This window comes from Acromyrmex echinatior, chromosome 3 (assembly GCF_024713525.1).
Source record: "Acromyrmex echinatior isolate Ae372 chromosome 3, ASM2471352v2, whole genome shotgun sequence".
In the NCBI taxonomy this organism is placed as follows: domain Eukaryota; kingdom Metazoa; phylum Arthropoda; class Insecta; order Hymenoptera; family Formicidae; genus Acromyrmex; species Acromyrmex echinatior.
Window position 1 is genome coordinate 14,804,875 of NC_141854.1, and position 26,104 is coordinate 14,830,978.

At 32.8% G+C, this 26,104-nt stretch overlaps 1 protein-coding gene across 21 annotated transcripts in view; it reads right to left on the bottom strand.

Annotated features, from left to right (window-relative positions):
* Positions 1 to 26,104, bottom strand: part of LOC105149436 (CUGBP Elav-like family member 1-A) — a 562,295-nt gene that overhangs the window by 182,958 nt on the left and 353,233 nt on the right. The window lies entirely within an intron of this gene.

The following is a 26,104-nucleotide window of genomic DNA, read 5'->3' on the forward strand; positions in this document are numbered from 1 at the left end:
CCAGTGCACAAATATTATATAACGCCATTTAATTTTCATGTAAATCTAAATGTTATGTAAATCTAACCTAAGGTACCAAGCAATAAAACGTGCACAACGACTTCGGGAACAATCAAATCGCGAATCTCCTTTCGGGACCTACCGAAAATCGTTTATCCCTCCTGCTGCCGTTCTTCACGGAGGACGTTCCTCTTGCGGATAAATATGCAAAGCACGAGGTGTGTTCCAGAAACGACATCTGCTTTCGAATCGAATGCTCTCCGTCACAATGTGCAGAGACACCGCTCTCTGTTTCCGTTCCCTTTTCAAACTCCCGTCTTTTCGAGCTCACCTCCCTCCTCTTAACTCACCGTACATGATACATGAAGCACATAGCTCTGCCATCCGATGGCATGACACTCACCCAACCACCGTCCCGTGAAATCATGCCCCGTGATCCCGTGACCCCCGTAATATGCCTTCCCTTTCTGCCCGTTTGGATTACCCTCTCGTTGCAACCCTCTTCTGTAACAGTATCTACGATAGTAGCACGTCTGTGCGCCGTCAAATGCAATCTTTCTACTTAAATCAGATACAAGAAACATTAACGAATATGGCTTAATAAAGTATGTAAAAACGTGTAAAAAATCATATAGATTTTAGATAATAAATATATCAAAGATGTACAAGTGTGTACATACACAGTTACTTTATTACATAAGAAATTTAATATTAATTTCTTTTCACTAATAATGATTAAAACCAAGCAAAAAAGAAATAAACAGTACAGATATTTTTATATTCACTATAAATAAGTAGTAAGTAGTTACTCTAAATAGTAATTAATATTTTAGAATATTATATTTATATATTGACATTTAATAAATTATTATTGTTTTAAAATTGAAAGAAGACTAAAAAAAAGTTCAAAGATGCAGGCGTTTCTGTAAAAGACAAGACAAAAGCGTGAAAGTCAGAATTGTCGGAAAAATTATTGAATTCCTCACAGAAGACATCTTGAAGTTGTGCTCACGGGGGGGGGGGGTAGTAATTCAATTTTGTTCGCGGAAATTCGCAAAGCTTAACCACGTGAAGCCCGCTTCCGTCTTTTTTCGATTTTCTGTCTCTCCACTTCCATGCCTGTTTTCTTCATTTTTAGCGTAATAACCGACGGCCGGATCTTTCTCGTTATAACTTTTGAGTGATTAGTCGCCGTCCGACGATTGGCCATCTTATAAAGTTTGTTTGCGATTTTTCGCAGGCTGTTTCCCGCGAAACCACGGCCCTTCCGCCGGACGTTAACGAGTAACTTAGCCATCTAACTGTCGGAACTTCGTTAAGAGTTCCAATAAATCGTCGAGAACTCTCGCTTTGCGGTAATGGTCCTGTTGGGTAATGAATCGGAAGACGTATCGAAAGATGAGAGATTACACGGACCTTTACTCTTTCTGTGTGTTCAAAATGAACTTTAAGATACATTAAATTATTGCTGCTTTGATATTTGAAGGAATGAGTGATGAATTATATGTATTATTTTGATAGATTAAATAAAGTTAGCTTCACTCAAGGAATCTATATTACTAATACGTATTACATGAGTTTCACTATTAACTTATAGTTCTAAACTTAGTAATTTAAAAGATTAAAATCTCATTTGACATCGGTTAATGTAATATGCTCGATCGATAAAATCAAGAAGTTTGACAAATCACACGTCAAATGTATATCGCTTGACGCGATATTTGCATCATACATTTATTAGTATTATGGCTATCTCGTTTATCTCGCGTTGACATTCGACAGGGTCCTGACATTAGATCAAATTCCGGGATCAGACAGACGCGACGAGAGTCAAATGGCAAAGTGTCATTCATCTGTATCCATAGAATGTTATATTTTCACACTAAACGAATGACAACGTAATTAAAACCAGACAATGCAATTTAGTGCTGAGCATATAATATATGTTTTGAACTAAATTATTAAAAAACGGAAGGTACGAGCGAGTAATCGATTGAAAAGTAACTGAAGAATGACTTGACGGCGGAAAGAACGTTACGTGCGCGTAGAGTGAATGGAAGTGGTTGGCCGGTTTCGAGAATTGCATCCCCTTGAGACGACATCCGACAAGACTTCTGGTTTCGCTGTCGTGCATACGCCGGAATCGCAGCGGGACCAAAAAGTATCGCGGCTACCGGCGAGGTATCGTCGCGCACGTTCCGACGTCGTGTCGTCTTGAAACGTCGTATGCAATTTTACGGACGAGTACGACATGAGATAAGAGCGCGAGAATCGTTGCGGAACACGAGTGGAACATATCAAGATTTAGATTTTCTTTTTGAAATAGCGTTGCGTTATTGTCGATAATGTCTCGTCAAAAACTTGTTGAAGTTTTAATTTTTTTATGAATAGCGTGACTATAAAAAAATAAAAAAATATATGTTTTAATATATTTTTTCTATTTCGCAGTTATATTTTTAATGGATAAAATGCATAAATAAGAATATTATTATATAATATGCGAGGTGTTTATGAATTGGTGATCCAAAGAGGAAGAAGATAATTCTATATGAAAAAATACGAAAACAATTTGATCAATGAATAAAATTTTTTTATACAATATATGACTTTACTTGCGAGAAAATTAATTTTAAACAATTACAATTACCGATTTTGAATATGCACCGTATGTATTTCATATCTCGATTTAATAGATTCTGCTCTTCGAAGTGAATTTCAATAAATACTTTCTAACGTATTGTGTTAAAATTTTTCAATTAAATCTATATATCTTGGCGAATATATTTAAAATCGATTTCCTTCAAAACAAAGTCTCATGTAAAAATTTTATTACGTTCTTGGATTATTTTTTTCATATATAATATAATTACTCTCTTGTATCACCAGTTCATAAATACCCTGTATATTAACTTTGAAAACTATAAATTTTGTTTCAAAATTAGATTCATTTGTATAAACTTAAACACGAACAAGAATATTTTTGTATTTTAACAATTTAATTTTGATGAATGAAATATCTTTTTTCAGAATAGTTGCTCATCAGGAGTTAAAATATAAAAAATAACAATGATAAATTGAGAAACAATGATAAATCGAATAAAACATTTTTCTATTTTGATGCTAACTGCGGATTTAAAAAATTTTAATTAAATCAAGTTGATTTGTCCCTAATTTTGAATTAAATGTTGTTTTCATTATTCGAACGTAGCGTTTGATGTAAATTGAGAGTTATTTAATGCCATTTCAGGAAAGTCTAACCCTCAACCCTTATCAAAGTCATCAATTGATTTGTTTGCTGTTCATCTCAGACATCTCTTCGATATCCAAATTTTGCTTCAATTGAAAATATTTCGTCGATGGGGAAGTTGTCAATCGATCCTGGCCCCGAGTGGCATCGAGGGTGAATGAAAGGAGACAGCAGAAAGCACAAGCCTTCTTGTGAAGGTCAGCCCGGCTAATAGACTGCCGGTGCTCCGAAGCGTGATTATATGCCGAAGTGACATTGAATTGGCAGAAGAGATTCCGAGACGGGAGATGACGGTCAGCGGCTGGTCCGGTAAGCAGGAGACATCAAAAGCATCGAGTCCCCATTCAAATCTTAGATGGTCGCCGGCTACCACGAATAGAGCTGCCTCTAGAGACGTGTTCTGTGATCAAAGATGTCACGAGACCCGGCGTGTAAGGTTGATGGGCACAGACTTGAAAAGATGGCGAGCTGGAGATAGAGTCTAGTAGATAGAATGGTTGTAGTTGTAGACACACTAACGTGGAGGAAGAGGTAGGACGGAGCGTAGTACAGTGGTGGTAGGACCTCCTTGAAAAGAGGAAGCGTCGGATAATCATTTCGCTACTGCAGAAGTGGAAAAGCAGCGCGGGAAACGGAATCAGACTGGAGAAAAAAAAGTTTCCACGCTACGGAAGCCTTTTCCGATTAGTTTCGTCTCCAAAGAACTCGGAAAAAAGTCACTTCCGCGAAAATGCATAAAGGCATCCGCGCCGCTGGCAACAAAAGGCGAATCGTAAATTCCGTCAACGCTGGCGCCGAAATTGCGCTTCTTAATATTATTCCCGGTCCGGCGTACAATGCCAAAGAAACGAACCGAGCCTCAAACGTTGACGTTTTAACGCGTACAGTGACAAAAGTCTAATTTCTCTCTTGCGTATTTTACAAGATTGGTCGTCGAGTCACGACAGCCATGAAAAATTTTCGAAAAAAGCTTGAACATAAAAGCGAATGATGTGTTAAATGGACCTGGGATTTCCCTGTTGGATCGTAAATTCCGAGATTATCTCTGATTTTTCTACCTTTTTATTCTTTAACTATAGGTGCAAACGAACTACTTACTCATTTTAATATATTATATATGTAAGCATAAAATAAAAAACATATTATCTTATTACATCGTAATTATTATATCATGGAAATTCCTAAAATTCCTCCTAAACTTACGTACATATATACATATTGTACATACATTTTTCTTTTAATAATGTATAAAAGTGTTTCATATAGCTCAGATAGACAAAATTTTTTTAACATCTCACATACATTTTTAGTATTTTTTTATTTTTCGAATATTAATTACAAAAAAACCTTTAGATATAGATTTGGACTTTCAGTAATAAAAATAGATATTTAAGTCCGTTACAAATATGTATAATGCACTTTTTATTGTTTCAATTTAGAAAATTATCATTTATAAAATTCCTTCAGACAGTTTCGTTTTATTGATCGGCAGTTCCATCTTTAGCTCATTAATTCCCCTCGCGGAGACTTTTACAGAAAATTGAAATCTTTCCGATAGTTAGTGCGTAAGTTGGGGAATGAGATAAAATACGGAAGTGGAGACAACACCCGGAGAACGTTATCGTCAGTAGAATACAGAATAGGGAGTGGATATCGCGGTGGGGCATGCGACGTATGTTGGATTTCCCTATCGGGTCGTACGTTTGGAGTCATCCCCTGCTTTCCGATGCTCACACTAGTCGCTCTCCCTGCATTTCCTTCGCCAATGCTTTCGCCCCCGCCCTTCTCTAGTCCCCCGGCGGGAGCTGCATCCATTAAAGGCAGTACAGGCAGTATGATGCAATGGTGTGCGTGGAATTTGTATGAATGGGGAGAACTTGAGGATTTGCATTGACGAATAGTCACCAACACGGCAGTAGATACCGTATAAATGACTATTGCGCACGAGGATCATCCATTTTTTTTAAATTACTATAGAATCGCACCACTAAGAGAAAAGTGTTCGAACTTATGTCTGCATGATAAAATTATTATAATTAGGAACTCTATTTTTATATTATCATTATTGTTAGTTGTAATGTTAGCAATAATAATTAGGGAAAAGTATGAAAATTTGTTAATTCCTAAAGAAGAGATTAAATAAAGCCGACGATTATTTGTCAATTAATAGAAGTTTTAATTCAAAAGATACTCTTTATTTTAAAAGATTGTCTTTATTCTAAAGATAATTATTTGACTCTACACTATATTAACATATTATATGTAAATTATCAATATATAAACTATAATTTTAAATAAGAAACAGAACTCTCGTCGAATGAAATTACCCGCCACTACACTGGCTGGCTTTACATAATATAAGAATCATCAATGATAATTAATGACAGCATATCGATTTTATATTCTGACGTTACAATTCAATGCGTTTAACCATACGGTGCATTCAAGCAACAAGCAAGACGTAAGAAGCGACTGATCGGGATACGGTCACGTAGATAAAGAAAAAAAAATATGTCGTCGGTGGCGCGCCGTGCATAATTCAAGCGGATGCGGGGTCGTTAAGGAAAAGTTTCGCCATTACAAGCACGAAATATAAAGCGTGCACTGGTGAGAGGAAACCAGCGGGGTGGCACGCCGAAGGAACAGGGAGAAAGGGGGCTACACGGAAGCTGTCTTCTTTAAATTGTATCGCAAATTGCCCGCCGCCCGCTGTGCTCGAGACACGACGCGAACGAGGCAACCGTTGCCGGCAGTAATGGCCTGTTACGCAACGTCGAGCCCACCGACGACGACTGAAGATTCTCACTCGATTCTATTTGACGTATGTATTTCCGTCTTACGAAACGAGAGCGGACGTGCATGCGTAAGCCACAGTTTTTTTATGTATTTGTTAACTATATATAAAATGTACCTATTCCTCCTTTAGTAAAAGTCACGATAACTCTGATTCTTTTTTTATTTTACATAGAATGCATATATAAGCATATTTCATTTTATATCACATACACTCTGAAAAAAAGGGTCTACACCTATGCGTACTTTTTTTTTGAAGAATATACACACACATACACACACACATACACACACACACACACACACTGCATATATAACTAAAATAACTTTTAAATATAAAAATAAACAAGAAATATATTCAAATAAATGTTTTATGTAAAGAAAAATGTTTTGTATAACATATAAACAAAATTAAAAACGTGATATAAAAAGACCATGCATCTTCAATTGAATGAATATACTTATTGGCGAATTATTTTTCAAATTTTCCATCAAAATATGGTATATATAAGATTTTGCAAGTGGAAGAATATAAAGATTCAATATAAAAAATAATAAATATAAAATCTTTAAATTTTTTAAAATAATATAAAAGAATCTGTTTTTATAAAATACACGTTTTTTATAAACTACATTTTTATACGTGAAATGGGATAAAAACTGATTATTATATCTTCTACATACGCGTTGGTGTAGTATTAATTGACAAGCAAGGTATCGATACGCTTGGTGCTGTTTTCAGTAATTATAATTCGCGAACGATCGATACGCTCAGTGGCGACATTAATTATTATGGTTTAATTTTATAACGGGCGATGTGGACTCGCGATGATATCATTGAACGTTGTCAGATTCATCTAAAATTTTTTTATAACCAACGCATAACACTATAATTTAGAATTTAAAAACAATATTGCATTTTTATTTATTTTTTATTAAACTATTGCAATTTTCGTTTTATGGATTAAGCTACTTTGATCATGAATGCATATACATATATACATATAGTGATGAAAATGATATAGAATTAAAAGTATGTTAACTTTTATTTGCAAAATGGTGCAGCTAGAATTGTATGTAAATTTTTTATGTAAACTTACAGAGTTACGCAATTATTCTTTTTTAACTTCCATTTTTTTATTAAAATAAGATGCTTTTAAAGTTTTCTACTCCAAAAATATCATCATCATATAATATACTTATCGGATAATTTGAAATCAATTTAAATTATAAAATGTCTCAAAATAAATAAATATGTCAAGATAATCAGATTTACTAAATAATTAATAATATGGTCATAATAAATAAAATAACATTTTGCATATTACTTTTGGTTTTGTATCATATATTTTTTCGGTATTTATTGAAGGAAAGAGGAATGCGATGGAAATTTTCATGCTTTGCGAACTCTTGTTGTACGTAATACGGCAACATTCTTGTCACGAAATAACGATGTCGGGAACGCGCTCAGTCATAATTTCGCCCATAATTTTGGACGTTTCCAAATTACGATGTCTCTATGTCGATCGGTTTTGCGTTCGCAACAATCATAAGGACGCTCGCGATAGAGTTGTAAAGCCACAACGAGGGCCACCATGGAAGGGCCGCTTAATTTGAAAGCACCTTCGATAACGACGTCGTCCACCCCCGCACCGCGCTCTGGCGTCGTAGACGTCGGAGCCCATCGCGAGATTGCCGAGCATAAACCCTAATCCAGAATTAGAATTTCGCTCTTCCCTCGAGACGATTTCCCATCCTTCGCTTCTACGATCTATCTCAACTTTAATCCTCGTCGTAGCTTCTCTGGATGTCACTTAACAAGTAACCACAATGACTCGTAACGTGTTAAAAGTGAATGAGCTTGGAAACTGATGTAAATATGTTTGCGCAAGATTAGAAGTGATATGCTAAAAAGTGATTAATAGCATAAGCTATACGAACTTCTATTGATATAAAAAATAAGATAAGAAAAGTATTATGTAAAAAATATTAGTGAAAAATGTTACACAGAAAATTGCGATATTATCGCAGCATTAAGTTAAATACAAAGAAGTTGAAGAAGCGATAAAAAGACAAATTAAATTTGCTACTTATAATAGACAACGATAAAACAAAATACTGAGCTGCAACAGTAAAATTTAAACGAGGTATTAGCACGAAACTCAAGATAGAAATAAACGTTTGTTTTTATATCTTTTATACCTGAGATTATCTTGCAAAGTATCATTACAATTGCAATGTATTACATCTTGCCATAAATTTAAATATAATTTTATTCGAACAATAATTTAGTTTATTTATTAATGTTATAATTTCTTTCTTCATAAATATAAAGAAAGTCATTGTGTTCATAAAAAGGCGCGATATTCACATATGTGCGCCAAGTGAAATGACACATAGTTGCGTTATAAAAAAAAGTTGCCTTGTAATACTATTATATTTTCCGTCAAAATAGCGCACCTATCCGATGAGTCATATTCGTCTAGTAAGAGTCCGATTTAGGTCGAACCTAAGACAACACGACGCTATCTAATGGAGAACACGGTACTGCGGTTGTATGCTAACGTGACTCATCGTATGTCCACTGCTTCGATCTCGATACCCTTTAGCAAACAGGGGAAGTTTCTTGCACGAGTAGTCAATAAAGGTTGATATTTGTGATAAAAATATTCATGTATGAGAGGAAACGCCAATTCATATTTTTACCATAATTTAAGTGTAGTATCATGTACAAAGATGTTTGTAACATACTTAATGCTCAATGAAGCATTAAAAAAATGTATATATGTAGAAAATAATTATGCAATTCTGTAAACATAAGGTTAAAAATATTTCAATATTTATTATTATATTTAGCATTTTTTCAATATTTTAAATTTATCATAACTTAATGTTTCAATAAGAAAATCAAAATTTTGTTTACTTATTTTATAGGTAATTAATTTATCAAAGTTTCAATAATTTTTTAATTTGCTAAAAGTAAATGCTAGCTCTCTCTCTCTCTCTCTCTCTCTCTCTCTCTCTCTTTCTCTCTCTTTCTCTCTTTCTTTTTACATATGTACATATTTAAATATGACGTATGACGAAATGAGATAAAAATTCATCTACCTTATTATATAAATATGTTTATTTTATTTTATATTATATTATATATACATTTAATAATTTAAACTCTTATAAACAATATGTTTTCTTCATATATGATACAATCGATATACACAAAAGTTGCATAAAAACTCATTTTAAAAGGTGATAATGGATTGATAATGGAGATTTTCTATATCCTTTATTCATGCATGTGTACACGTGTGCATTATTATATCTACATAAAAGAATGAAATTGAAACAAATAATTTTTGCGCCTACAAATAAGTCGGATTGACGTTATTTAGTTAGTTTTAATTCGTACTCCCTTTGTGTTCCATTTTACTCTTGCTCATATTATCTCAATGCAAGATCATTGGAACTGCACACGCGATTGTTTCATATATTTTCTATATTTTAACCCATATACTTATATAATTTATACCGAACATTCGTACATGTGACAATTTTAATGGAACAATACGGAGTTTATTTTTGATTCTGCAATTGGGAAGGGCATGAAGTTCATGGAGCTTGTGCAAAATTGCAGGTTTAGGTATTCCTAGTATTTAAGTGGCACATAAATATCAGTCGATATCGAAAATACAGTTCTGCTTTTCCGATATTCGATAGTAATAATGATTTATCGTACACGTTAAATATACAAAATATATCATTAAATTTCTACCGAACATATATTTAGTTATATAGATATATAAGACTTCTGTGAACTTGGTATATCATTTTTAGATATTTTCAATTGATAAAATTCTGAAAAATCAGAATTCTTTAGATAAGAGCAAGATTCTATTAATTATATCTAAATTCTAAAAATAAAGATAAGTAATCAATCACAAGATTGATTACTTATTAAATTTAAAATAATAATAGTAAAAGAAAAGCAGTACAAATCTGTCACTATTTTAATATTTGGTATTTATTTCAAAAAGATTAGTAATATCATTTTACAGAAAATTTGATGAAAAACTATTTGACATAATTTAGAACTAGCCATCTATTAATAACAAGAGTAACAGCAAAGTCGATACCCGGCACTTTGCAATCGTGAGAGGTGAGATTTATGACCGCTGTTGCCACTTGCCCCCGTTACATCGAATTCCATCTCCGTTTTTCATATATTATCCATTATGCCGCGCTTTAAGTGATCTCCGATAGTTTTTAAAATCGAGTCAAGTGTTTGCGCTGACCTGGTTGCAAAATTCAGCTGCTTTGGATATTTGATACTTATTTTATTATTTTTCTATTTTCTATATTCTATTTACTTTCATCATATACATATAAAATGAGCAAGATTAATCGTCAAGTTCTTCATTTACAACTTCTTTAATTGATCAAAATTAAATTTTTATCAATAAAACTGCAGACGTTATCCATATTATTTGCAAAGGAAAAGAAAAAAAGAATAGCAAAAGAGAAAGAGAGAGAGAGAGAGAGAGAGAGAGAGAGAGAGAGAAGGAGTAAGAGTCGGAAAAAAGGTAACTATAATCCAAAAAGATGTAATAAATCTTTTAATATAAATAATTTTAGTTTTCAATAAACTTTTTCAAATAGCTCCTTAACTTGAATATTTTAATTCAAGATTAACATGATATACCTATAACATAATACAGATGTATAAATATCTAAATACTATTTTGTATCTGTTTTATATACTTATATATAATAAAATCGTAATTAAAATTAATTTAATTACTTTAATTTGTAAAAAATTATTACAATTCGCTTTTTAGTCATGTAATAAAATAATGAGTCATTAATATGTAGCCATCTCTTTTCTGTAATAATAAAAGAATGGAATTAAATAATCTTATATAAAAAATGGGATTCAACTAAATTGTTCCTAAGAAAAAAAATCTGCAGACACAAAAAATCTTGTGTTTCACATTAGATAGAGAATGTATAAAGAAAGAGTTGGTATTTCCGAGACACCTTGTATACATAGGTGAATGCGTATCTCTTGCGCGAGTGCTGCCAGCAGATTACCCGCCGTTGTATCGCCGGTTAATTAGCTTTATGCGTTCAATCTCGCAAGACTCACGCCTCGTAGCTGAGGTAATAACGCGGTGTACGCTGGTATGCTGGTACATACACCGGATTACCGAATGAATGCGCGTCCTTCGTTGAACTTTGCGACGTCCATTCTCGTGGGTGAGTTTAATGAATCGGTCGGTCTTATTCATGAAGCAACAAGACAAGGCCAGATCCGTTAAGAAATTACAACATAGTAAAGAAATATATATAATAAATATTACTCTTATTACTCGTCTAATTTATTATTTAAATATCAATAAATTTAACAAGATTGTAGTTGTGTAGTTAGAAAGCAATGTTAATAAATTTCAATAAAAGAAATTTTATTAGAAAGTTATAAAATATTTTTTTAATTCTCCAAAATTACCATTTTCATTTTGTTATATCTTATATTTTATTTGTTTTCTGCTTATATCTTAAGGCTTGTTCGTACCGATTGGCATCAAACTAACTTTTTCTTTTTCTTTTATAAAATTTTTTATGCCGATTCGCACAATAGGTTTTGATGGGAAGAAATCTCTCGATAAAGTATAGGAATGAGAGAGAGAGAGAGAGAGAACATTTTTATGTTTATAAAAAAATTAAATTTTAATAACTATCATAATTTTTCCTCTTACCTTTTTAAATAATAATAAACTTATATCGATCTACTTTCTTCTTTCTTTTAAAAAACTTGAGCAAAATTGCTTCACTTATTAAAATAATAAGTATAATTATGAGAGAATAAGGATTTATTAACAACAATTTTGTCTTAAACTACTTTTTTTTAATAAGAGTAAGATTTTTTTTAATAAGAGAAATCATTGAAATTATTCCTCAAGGATGAGACTCTGAAGATGAACTCTGAACAGTCTGAACATGTTGCAAAATATCAAATAAATATTGGACCCATATTTTTGCTTATCTCAAGATTTTTCAATATCTCCTTCCAATTCTAGAATCAAAAAGAGATGAGAAACAAGTTGAACCTCAGTTAAGAATTAATCGTGAGTTGTGAAACTAGGCCTTAGGAATTGAAACAACTCTTCAAAAATGATGAATTTTTTTATTTTGGACATTTTTGATGAATGTGAATACACTGTTATTAAGAATAAATATACAATACCATAAAACTTTTGTATAAAATATTTTTTTATATACCTCACAATTTCGAAGATATTTGCACTAAAAAAAGAAAATCCATTATATTTGAGGGATTGTTTTGATCATTAAACCTTGAGATAAGCAGGTAAAAGTAGTGTGGGTCGTTTCTTTTTATGCTTTACAAAGTCCACAACATATTCAAAGTCCATCAAAATGTGATGGACAGTTCTGATGATTCCTTTGTAAGAATATAGAAAAAGTATCTTGGTACTGCTGATACTGCTTTCACGTAAATTTTGTGCAAGACACTTAGAGTACCGCACTTCACTGTAACCTGCGATGTAACGTTATACTACGGAAGAACTCGCGATCACATTACTCTTGTGGTAAAGCTCGACAAAACAAGGAAATCAAGGAAATTCCGCGATAGTGAGAACCTCGTGACCTGCGGGTGGTATGGCATTGTTCGCCAGCCGGTTGCCGAATAGAGGCGGAGGGTAGTCGCCCCGGGTATCGAATTCAATGCGCATTGTTATCAAAGACGCAAAGATGCGACTCAACCGCATTGTCTCGCCGGATTAGTTACAGCCGGCGACATAATTAATCGTTTGCGCGCGCCACATCGTTCGTTCCCTTTCTTCGCCGGACTCTGTTACGAAGACCAGAGGAAAGCTCGCCGAGCGTACCAAGCGGATGAGGAAGTGAGAGATAGGAATACTATATTTTGTATCGGAAAACATCACCGTTTCCTGGTTACGCAGGATTTGGTTATCGCCGTCTATCGAGCTCGCGGAAAATGGAATTCTCGAGGTGTACTATCGTCGAGAACGAAGTCTCCACTGCATTTATCAAAAGAATGAATTTGCACAAGGAGCCGCTCGATTTACAGGGAGAATAACGGACGAGGAAATAAAATTTTTCCACGACTTCGAATGTCAATTTGATTCAATGAATCGATGCAACGATGCCGATCATTACCTTCTATCCCGTATGATTTGAATCTTGGTCAAAGTAATTGTTTACGCCTTTATCCTTTCTGATTATATTATTGTCACTTATAAGTATAATGATACCATACGTTTACCATAAAAAGAGTCGGTGAATAAGAAATAGTAAATTTACTGACTACGTAAATAAATTGGAACTCTGTTCATAAATTCTATCATTATTAATCAAGAAATTGCAATTTTTCAACGGTAAAATAATACTATGAGACAATCTAAAATCTTGATACAAGATTGCGACAGTTCAGATCGTTTTACCTGGTTAACAATTTCCTTGGACCGATATGTCAATAGATTCACAAGAGGATTTTCTACCTCCGATAAGATTAAAGCGCGGATATTTACTTGGATTATTCGGATAGAATGTAAAGAAAATAAAAAGCGGAAAGCATAAAAAGAAAATATTTTCCAGAGGCTTCCTTCTTCTTATTTATTATTTAGATTATTACAACTATTTCAAAGTATAAGAATGTAAGCTTAAATTTATAAATCATTTAAAAGACAAAGTCGTGAGAAAAGCGAAAGCTTTTTGTTATAAATAAAATAAATAAAACATAAAATTTTAGAAAATATATTTATATTGCAAAAGTTTCAAAATGATTACAATAATTTTGCAGATGAAGAATTTCTTTATCTTAAAACCATTCATAAACTACTAAACGAGAAAACAAACTACGCATGATAAACACACGAAATCCGAAAAGTGAGAAGATATATAGCGACATATTGCATGAAACTCCGCGATCGCCAACGCCAGAGAAATTCAAACAAATAGCTACAAATAGAATTAACAACGGCATATGAGACACGCTTTATCGAACCCCCTGATTTCCCAACGGAGCAAAAATGCCATTTAGGCAGGAGGCTACAGAAACCTGTGAAACGAAGCCAGGATGCAAAATGCAAGGGTCCGCAAGTATTTTCTCCTAACTATTCTCTCATACCAGTCTTTGAATAATACAAACTATAATTATTTCTGTACACTAGGTAATTTGACTTATTTATAATAAATAAGCTCATTAGCTTACATCTATCTAGCTAGTCCTCCCCCCCTCACTTAATCAAATCTGAATAAATAAATTATATAATAAAACGCTATTTATGTGCTCTTAAAATACGCAAAAAAAAATTTTTTCTAGTTAAACGAAATAAGCGCAAAAATTTTTGTTTGTGGATATACAATATAATTGTATATACAATGTAATTTATTCATTAAGATTTGATTAAGTGGTCCAGCTAAGCAGACATTACTGGCTTATTCATTTGAGAATATAATTCTTATTATACATAAAACAACAAAAATATTTTTTATTAAAATCATATTAATTAAATTTGATTAGGTTTTTTAACAATTATTAGAGTTTATATTACAGTAACAATTGTATCTCTTAGATGAAAGGATTTTAAAAAAATAAAAAATGTTAATTCACACTTTTTTTTTTAAACTAATAAAGGAAAGAAACATACAAACTACTGATACATTCTATACTCTGAAAAGCGTAAAAACTTTTAACTGATGAAAGCAAAGCTATAATACTCGTATTACAGATAGGTATGTATCTTTATCCGCAATCCAGGCTGCATCGAACTTGCTCCATTTCTCTCGAAAAGTCTCTAAGTTCGATGAACGTGTCGCCTTTAACTCTACTCCGCTTGCTATGAAACAAGTAAACTTTTTCTAAGATGGGAAAACGAAATCTCATTGAGATTATCTATACCCTGAAAAGAATAGCAAATACCACTTCATATTACAATATATTATACTATTATTTTTTAAATCTTCTTCTAAATAGTATTAGGTGTTGGAATTAATTCGTAGCGTTTTACAAGTGATGGGAAGTACTTTCATTAATGTATTTTTTAATGCTCATGTGAAATAAATAACATTCTTTTATTAAAAAACGCTACGAATTAATTCCAACACCTAGTAGAAATATTTAAAAAAAAGAATCTATCTTCAAGCGTTTGATTTAATAACGTGGCAAATAGAAACTATTTTCTGACTATATTCTATCTGCTACATCTATATTTCTTCGGCTGACACATAAAACGCTTTCGAATGTGTCGTTGCTAGGGTGAAAATGGAATTATAGCCCTTACATTCACGCGTACAAAACGCGCCGCAATTTGTGCATTTTAGAGTTACTTCATTATTCTCTCCCCGTTTGTATAAGAATCATTTGATCGTGTGTAGGTATATTGGTAATGTCGTTACTTGAAAAGCGATTAATTTACCATGTCAGGGAATTTATATTCCCACGTTCTTAGCTCTTTTTCTCTCTCTCTCTCTCTTTCTCTCTCTCTCTCATCTTTTACAACTAGAATTGCAGTGGAATTTCGAACATTTGTATTTTTGTCGAAGATAAAATGGAATCCGTTAGGAGGAAAATTCTTAAGCTACAGAGAAGCATGATATTGAGCATCGTTAAGAATTTATAGGTTTGGTTTGCCTATAAACCTCGATCCATGCGTTATAACACGTTATTCGGCGAGCCCTTCTTACGAACAAGATTGAATCGATATAACAATACACCATAAAACGAGATTATTAGATCGTTGTCATATTTCTTAGAAGTGCTTTTTCTCTTTTTTGATCATCGCACCTCGGAGTCTGTCATTCAGGAGAACAAGAAAAAATACATTTGCGCGCGTCACATGGCCGAATTTATGCGCTCAGGTAGCCATAGACCGTTCATTCTCGGGTAACGTTCTACGTCTCTGTTTTATGACGCTCTTTGCATTCTACCACGGTTCGCGCAAAAACCATAAACATGGCATGCCATGGCACTACATAAATATCGGACAGGCTGGCCGTGGACATTCACTTTGCCGCAAAAGCAACGACTATTTTATACACTCGCCAGTTCTCCAGCCAACCCCCATAACGAAATATTCACTTCCATGTTCAACTTCTATACGCTTTTGACGTCTTTCCCTATCGAGTATTCATAATTTCATTACTGGTGATCGGTATTATGTGCCCAAAAAAATGCCATTTCAAATTAATACAAAAGTTATTTGAATTTTTATGATTTCGTTTTGTTAACAGAGAGTTAAATATTTTTTTTTCTACAATTTATTGTTTTATATAAATTTAATTTAACTTTCCCATTATTTTATAAAGTTTTATCTATTAAGCCATTCTTTTTTTTCTTAATTTGAAAAGATTATATTTTCTATATCAGTCTAGAGAATTAAATTAAATGTCTTCAAGAATTTTAGTTTTTGAGAGGTCTAATAAAGACCTCTCATAAAAACTCTTGTTTTTAATTTTCACATAAGATTGTAAAAATATTTTATCGGTGAACCAACGTGGGACTTAAGAAGAGCAAAGAGCTTGTTGCGCCCTTGCAAAGTACCGCAACCTGATCCAGGCTTCCTCCCCTTACACGCTGCGGTACTTTAAACTCACCTAACAAGAGAGCGAGAGTGCTTTACACGATGCGAGATAACTGCCGTTGAGAATAACAACTACGATCCCGTAAGACACGTGAACAGCTATAAAGATATAATAAGGAACTATACTAGCACTTGTCTTAATGATACTGCGCCGAATCACGTGGAGAAATTGCATGACCATCTTTCCGGCGAAAGTTACACGATAAAAACTAACTTATATAACGATCTTTTGTACTTTCGAGTTTTAATATCTACATATATTACATAGAAATTTTTCCACGTGTGTTTTTATATCTTCTTCAAGATACTCAAGTTATAATAAAAAAAAATCGTATTTAAAATCGTAAATGCATTCAGAAATTAAATTACAATTGGCATATATGTTCAAGAAAAAAGTATGCAATTTATATTTAATTTTTTATAATGCACCCTATATAATTTAATCTTTTTCCACGAATCTTTTCTAGAAGCTAACATAATATTAGCATATACGGGATGTCCCCAAATTAAATGGCAAAAAACTTCGAGAGAACGTGTAGAAGATCAATAAACTAAAGAAAAAAGTCGTTTTAGAGAAAATCGCAAAAAAATAATTTTAAAAAATGTTTTTATTCAAATTTTTTTTACTATATATCATCCGAAAGTGTTCAAAACAAATTTTCATTTTTTCATTTATTTATTACTTATTTATTTCCATACTGCCACTTCTTTAATAAAGGTATTGTCAAAAAAAATTTTGTTCGACTTCATTCTTATGTAAAATTGCGTTTTATGGTACTTATTTGCAAAGATGCAAAGATGAGGAAGTAGCATTACGAATTAAATCAAATTTGTTATACTAATAAAATTCTAATAATTATTCATGCAAAAGTTCTTTTGTGTGTGTTCGTGTGTGTGAATTTACTTACTCGTTTAAAAATTTACCTAAAACTACAACGAAATATTTCTTTCTTAATTTTAATTTCCCTTTAATTACAAACATACTTTATATATAATGTTACATACTATTATTAACACATCCACAAAACTATTATTATATATCCCATAAAATTTCTTGAGGGATACCAATAATATGTACTGTTTTATGCGCTGTGGTCAAAGTATCCATTATAAATAATGACAAAGAAAATCTATCGGTTCGGCGAGACAATTCATCGGTGATGAATCTTTGCGATCGAAATCACTGTACTCTCCATCAAGGAGGGCTACACGTAGAGTGACCGATGTAAAAGCTCACTGCATTAGGTGATTGCTTAAACCTGTCTACGTCCAAGACAAGTGGTAGCTTCGCGATGAGAAAAAGAATATAACGTTCACGTCCTTGCAAGTTTTATAGAAAGCGGAATCTCTGCGGCTCTCTTCGTAGACTCTGCTATTCCCGTACCATCACCACTCCTCTCGCCACCGCGAAGCATTCGCTGCGTGCAGTCGCGAAGGATAGTTGAAAAGTTAAACACAGATTGGAAATTGGTATTTCTTACTCTGCACGATGAAGTTAACGTAGCACAAAACTTTCACAATTCACCCTGATGCCCCGGGGTGCCGCGAATTCCGCCCTGCTCGTGAAACGAATTCAAATTCAAAATCGACCGTGACGCAGTAAAATATCGCGTGGAAGAATGCATTATATGTCCGCGCTTATTTTTTTTAATATTTAGTTAATGAAAATCTTATGTCTTTTGTAATATGGAAGAATTATATCTTATATTGTTAAACAATTAACTAACATTACAATCCGAAGCGCCACTACGGTCTAAGAATTAAGATGTTGAACTAATATATATATTATTCAAACGAATGAATTAATTTCAGAAATAATAATTACGTGTCGATATGGTTATCGACATTAACGCAATTAATCTGAAATATAATAATCCCCCCAAAAAACCGTAGTGGCGCTTCGGATTGTAATGTTATTTAATATAAACGGTCTTGTTTCCTATCTTATTGTAAACAATTAACATTAAGTAAAATAAGTCGAGAAATGTTTAAACACAAATAATAGGAGAAATGTCATATTCGGTCATAACAAGTCTTGATATTTTGTAATATATGTATTCATATGTAAATATACAAATATAATTATCAATTCTATAACTGTGCGCCAATTCGGTTTGTCGGACTTCAAATATAATCATGAATTGAAATAATAATCTCATAATTAAATTAATTGATTGTCAATTTGATAATAGTGTTACTAGCATTTCAAAGATTAAATAATTTATTGCGAAAAATATCATTTCAGCCGATATATTTTATATTATATAAAACATTTAAAAAATGGATTACCAGTTTTATGATATTCCTTAATTTGTTATTAAAAATGAATTATTGAATTAAAAAAACATTACTAAATTTTAAAAGAGAAATTTAATTCTCAGATAACTTATATAAACTTATAACCTTCTCCCCCAGATATCAATTTATCTAACTACAAATCTTCTCCTCTCGCATTCTATTTAATTTCTTTAAAAATTTCTATGATTTTCATATCCATTAAATAATATAAAATTTTTTTATTATTTCTCAATTTTTTTCAATTTTATACAATTAATATAATTCATTTCTGATTAATTTTACAATATTAATATATATTTGACATAACGTTAATACGTGTTTATTATTGAAATTTATACGATACTGTAGTCGCATAATAACGTTTAATATCGTCAAATAATTATGATATACAAATACATATTTTTATCGAGACAAGTATGAAATAACTTTAAATTGATACTTTTGCGAGAAGTGCGAAAATATTATTGTTTCATAAGTTCATTAAATTTCCATAATCAATTCAGCGCTCGCCGGGAATTCTTCCGTAGATGTAAGTCGATTACCAGCGACTTCCAATTAGCTGCGGCTTATGTTTATCTAAGTTTCATATATACCCACCCGAAAAATCCTTTTATATGTTACGAAAGTGTTATCAAAGATACTATTCTTAGATGTCTCAGCATAAAGGCTGTATCTGGGCCAGATCTACTGTAATAATCGTTAGCACGATAATTGGCGCCGAGTGAGAGGGGCGATAATGACAATAAACTCAGGCGATTGCGTTAAACGAAGTCGAGCGAGAATCGCTGAAAAGCGCCCTACGGGGTGCTACTGTCGTGCGTCTGCCTGACGGCAGGGTGCGAGCTGCCAGTAGCTCGACATTTACATACAAATAAGGCTGGTCCGTTGATATTCCAATCGAGTTTATCTACCAACTTGAACTATACTGCCGGCAACGGTAATCGGCTGCTAACACGACGATACAATCGTTCGTGGAGATTATATATTGGTATCTTTTGTCGTTACTAATAGGAATAACTCGTTTATAATTAAAGTCGGCTTTTCACGATATATAATCCCACAGGAACATTTGTACAGTCATTTTATAATTGTACAATGACTAACAATGTTAAATCATCCGTATGATTGCTCATCGTTTGCACATATATGCACATTTCTAATTTTTGTTTGCACACTTTTTTTTCTAGTAAAAACGTTATGAATAAAATAATTTGAGAGAGAAAGAGAGAGAGATAACTTTACACTAGTCCTTCTCCCTTCCCAATTACGAGGTAATTACAGTACATTAAAATATATAGCATTAATAGACAGATTTTTGTATATTTTCAAACAGGTCGAGTTTTCATTTGCACATTATTTAAAAAATTATAACAATTAAAATATATATATAATTTTTAAAATAATTATTGGTCGTAGAAGTAAAATATAAAATGTTGTCCTTTCCTAATTTGTTCTATTCTTAAATAAAAGAATAAATTAATAGACATAATCAGTTAAAACAAATTTATTTTATATGTTTAATTTTATTATAGTATAGATTTTTTTATTATCTCTTAGATTATATTTTTGAGTATCATTGTAAAACAATACGCATACAGGAATAAAATTACTGTATTATGCAAAGCTAAAAATGTTAAATTAAAAGTGGAATATTTAATAACAGGCCATTTTTCAAGATTATTTCTGAACGCAACAGTTTAATCCATAACCCAGTAAAAAACCATTATCCTATTTTTAAATGAATTTTTTACTCTATGCTTTTTTGACAATATGATCAATTTTAATTGTTAAAGAATAAAAAAAGTAGACTAAATTATACTAATTTGCACAGAAAATAATTTACCGTATTCTTGATTATTCAAACAAAATTAAAGCATTATTAATAAATGTAAAAAATATTTATGCGAATAAGCAAACAATTAGATAATCAAACGCTCGACAATTTTTTTAGATTATACCCATGAAACCTAGTCATATATAACTCGACGTTCGATCGTTTATCTCGTTGAACGCGCTTCTCAGTTGGCCGCGTTACTCGATTTCAGATTAATACTAGCGTACCACTGATTTCAATCGGTGCGCCGCGTTTCCTTAATTAAAGCCACGGGCATTCGCGCCATGTATACACGCACGTTCAGGACACGTGCTAATCATCAACGGGATTCCATGGCATCATCAGGATACGCGATGCCGCGTATTCGTGGCGTCGCGTCGGCCATTGGTCGGTTGGTCACGTATCTGCCAAAGGAATTTCGATTCTCACCGGTATCATTAAGTGATTCGAGTCGCAAAATGGCCCGATTGGAGAGATCCAGTCAATCCCTTTTTATTCGCGATTGCTCAGGATCGACGTGGTTCCGGATAGACGAGTATGACAAGACGCAACGTCCTTTCAATTTTATGTAATTTCCTGAAGGCCCGGAGTCTCGATCCGATTTAATAGGAGTTCCGTTCATCAAACGAGCAACAGGAACACCAGTTTTCCCCGGAGGTTATCTATATCTTGTCCCTCCTCACTCAAATATGCTTTAAGTAACTTGAGTTCGTTTGAGTCACAGTCGAACGACCATTGCAAAGTTTCTGTCATATCGCTGCCTTTTTATATTCTAAGGAGATAAAAGCATTGCATGATGTTTGGGATATTTAGAGGCAATTGTGGAAAAGACAATCGCAAGCAAAATTATATTTATCTCATTTATATCATACTTTTATAAGATTTGTATATAGTCTTAAATCTGTTATCACATAAAGAATTGAAAGAAAGAGAAAGAGAGAAAGAGAGACAGAGAGAGAGAGAGAGAGAGAGAGAGAGAGAGAGAGAGAGAGAAGAAAAAAGAAAAAGATTATAATGAAGAAAAAAACTGCTACAAATTAATAAATATATGTAATTAATATTCATACCCCATTAAATATCTAATTGTATGTTCTGCAAGATATTTTATTAAAAAATGATATTCAAAGAAACATAATTTGTATAATTCAAGAAAATAAAGTTTACTTATTTATTAACTAATAACATTATTAGTTAATAAAAATATATATTAATATACAATATTTACATGACAATTAAGTTATAGTTATTTCTTGTAACATAGATTTGCAAACGTCAAACGTCAAACGTCTTTATATCTATTGCAACATTCTCATTTCAAAAATGCACATTTATCGATTTAAAAAAATTATAATTTAATTTAAGACAAAAAGATATATAAAAATATAATTAAAAATGAATAATTTATCTCTACGTTTAATGTATATAAACGTATCGTATTGCTAGTTTTCAGACCGATTTAGAGAGAACACTTTATCGAGTCGATGCTTTTTCCGCAAATGTGTCGCTACGAGCGACACAAAAAGGCTGGATAAGGTAGGAAGGAGGACTTTAGCACTCTTTTTCCTACACCTATCCTATCGATACCGGTCGCGGAAACAAGGAAGGGAGCGTCCAGGAACGAGGTGGGGAAGTGGATAGGAAATTGATATCGAACAGACGCCCGACGGCTCGTAGTGCTCAGCAAGTTTGTTCGTAAATCACGATACATCCACCTCGCTCTCTACCCGCCTCGGGGCGAAACCAGCCCCATCCGCTTTGGCCCCCTCGTCGGTCCGCTTTCACACCGTTCCGTAGCCTCGAGCCGATCCGCTTCGCTCTCTTATCCCGCGCTAGAAACTGACGCTAAAAACGGGCAACGCGGGGAGCTAAGCCGTTTCAGACTCAGCCAACTTTCGTTTTACTCGTGAATTTTAATGACTGCGGTCTGCTTGCGCGTTATCCGCGAAGCTGGTTATCGTGCTCTTTTTCCGAAAAAAACGCCACGATGAAGAGCAATAGGCAGTTGCAGTCTAAGATCTGACACTCGACAAAGAGAAATTCCAGAAATATACGAGCGAAAAATGGTAACGCAAAAGTAAAAATTCAATGATAAATTATGATTTTTAAGTTATTATATGTTAGATGCGCCACAGAATGTTAGAATGAGTCGAAAAATTCAGTAAAGAACACGTTTAAATTGAAAATTTTTGCTAATTTTGTACATTGAAAAAAATATTCTAAATTTAAATAAATATTTATTTGAATAGTCAAACTTAACATTTACTTACATTTACGTAAATAAATATTCACTTGATGAATAGAAATTATTGTTAAATCAAAGTAATATTTTATGTATCTATAAATAAATATATCTTTACATTTAATAAATATTTAATTAGCACTTCAAATATGTAAATGATTTATTAAGATTTAATATTTTTTTCAGTATATATATGGGATATTTTCTATAAAATAGATTCTAAAAAAATATTCGTCTGGCATTTCAATTTCGAATAAGCAATTAAGGAAAGTGAAACTCTTAAAATATTTCCAATTTCTTAGACTACAAGAGATAGCGTATCTCCCAATGTTAACTGCGTCCAAAATAAATCCGGAAAAAACTGGCGGGATAAAAACTTTCTAATTAAGACAATTTTGCTAGTTAGCCGTTAACTATCCCCGAGAGACAGTTTACTAAACCTTTTGGAAGCTTGACCACCTGGATAAGTTCCAGAGGAAACCACGAGGATGGGGTGACTAGAGGATATGCTGGAGGGTGGTTTGAGGGGTAGGTCGTAAATCGACGAGAGAGTCCTGCGCTTTCACGGGGCTCTTACAGATATTATAGGTCGCGGAAAGTTTCGCGCGTAAAAATATCGCGGATTTATGAGGAAACTTGCCGGATTCTCCTCGTTGCCGTAGTAATTGTCGAAGATGTATCGTTGCCCGGTGAATTTTATCTGCTGGCAGGTTGAACGGTGCTGCTTACTGCCAGCCGCTATTTCACCCCTGAGACTCGAGATTCCTACACGTGCATCACGCGTATATACATATGTATTACACATGGTACCTGTTGTGACATTCTTAGTCTCTTTTAAATAATTTGATTAAATTTTGATGAATCTTTTTCTTAAGAAGAATTTATGTCAATCAAATTTTATCTATATATAATATATTTCCAAATTTTTTTAACTGAATTCTAAACTTACATTAAAAATCTTAATAAATGAAATTCAACTAAGACTTCATTAAGGATACATTGAAAATTTTATTTTAATTATACATTGAAAATTAAGTAAAAAAGATAAAAAAAGATTTTTACTTTTTAATTCGAGATGTAATAATTGATTTTCTTTACTTGCATATAATTCAAAAGGTAACGATGCTTTGATGCTTTTATTAGATACGTTAAATTTTACGTAATTAAAAAAATCTGCTTCCCAATTGATCACAGTTTATGAGTTTACGAAGTAAAAGTTGATAAATTAGATATTGGACACCCTATACAGTGCTGATGGCTACCCTCGATCGGTCGTAACAGGAAATTGCTTCGCCGCCTGCGGCGTTCCCGCGTTTAAGTACACGCACGCACGCACGTACGCATATTTTTCTTACTAGTATCGTCGGCCGTATTGCGACCGAGATGATAAACGAAGGTAATTCAACAAGGATTTTGACGAACGCGCAATTTTGAGCAACACTTCCGACACAATACGCTCTTTTTATCGTCAATATTCTGTACTCAATTTCTTACTTGAAGATATTTCGATTATAGAAGATTAATAACTAGAAATGAAGTTCTTTTGTATTTATCTCCTTTTTTAAAATAGGCTATGACGGGCTTCTTTTCTCACTAACATAATTCTTTAAGTTAACGAAATAATATAAATTGGATACATATACAAAACACGTATATATTATATCTACTAGCCATAATTATAAAATGTAAGCCCAACAAATAAAATAATAATAAATACGATTCTTAAATTATATCATATAAATATAACAAATAGATTAAAATTATTTATATGAGATTAATTTTCATTATTCCAATTATTTTCATTAAATTTTTTTATGTAAAAAATATTATGTTTTTTTACATGTAAAAAATTCTATTCTGAAACACCCATTTGGATTAAGATTTAGTGGTATAAAATAAACATATATAAAGGATGTAAAGAAAAAGAAATTTACATAAATTATCACACAATGATCAATAAAGATCCATCAGAGATCAAAGCGAATTTGGTCAGCAGAATTATATGCGCAATATATCTCCATGGATATTATAATAATTAACCAAATGTGTCAATTAACCGTACGTGTAAATGTACACATTAGGAACGTGAAATGCTTATAGAGAAGCGAACTAATTATCGAGTGGAACATACGCTAAACTTCTCCAATATTTGACAAGAAGCACGAGGATTTCGAACTAATAATGAAATAAAAAAATTGATAATAAAAAAGTACGCAGTTGACCGCGAGATACACGCGAAACAATCCAGCTGCTTGGAGGAACCCGAGGGTAGTTACCCAGCCTCCCTTCGACTTGTTCAATGTAAATTCCGAACATAGGGGTTTTGGGCCACCAGTTATGGCGGTGGTCGGCTGCGGCCATCAATTTAACGGTGTAAGTCCGTAATATAGCACGAGCTAGCTACGCGTACCGGCTACGCCAACCCCGCCGTAACTGCCCGACGGGGTAAGAGGATTAAGTGCAACTCGCGCGAGTACCACGCGAGCTCCGTTTTTATACAACCTCCCGATATTTTAGCCGTTTTTGCCGGGAGCCACGTTAATCAAGCCGAGAAATGAATTTAATAACCGCGAGGGCTCATCGGAGGCACGGCAAAACGGCTCCCGCGAAGGAAAAGGTCCCGTTAAGTACTTTATAAACGGAATATTTTTATGATCCTCAGAGAGTAAAATATATTTGAACAATGGAGAATATTAATTAGTCCACTTCATTAAATAAACGCGATGAATTATTTTTTACGGCATAAAAATATATTCATCTTGTAATGTGTGTAATGATTTAAACACAATCATCATATTTACTGATATCTATAGTCGTTATGTGAATCTTATTGTATATCGAAGATAAGTTAGATACTCAGAATAAAGTAAAGTTTAAATAAATTACGAAAAATATACTTGGCGCAAAATGCTCTCGCGTCTTTTAATATTTTAAAACAAACAAATTTATTTCGATTAGAAATCAATCAAGTGTATTCAGTGTACTCAGCTTATAAGAAATCTATAACGTTATTAAAATGTTGTATCTCTTGCAAAACATTCTGCAATATTATGTATAGGTACATAATAAGA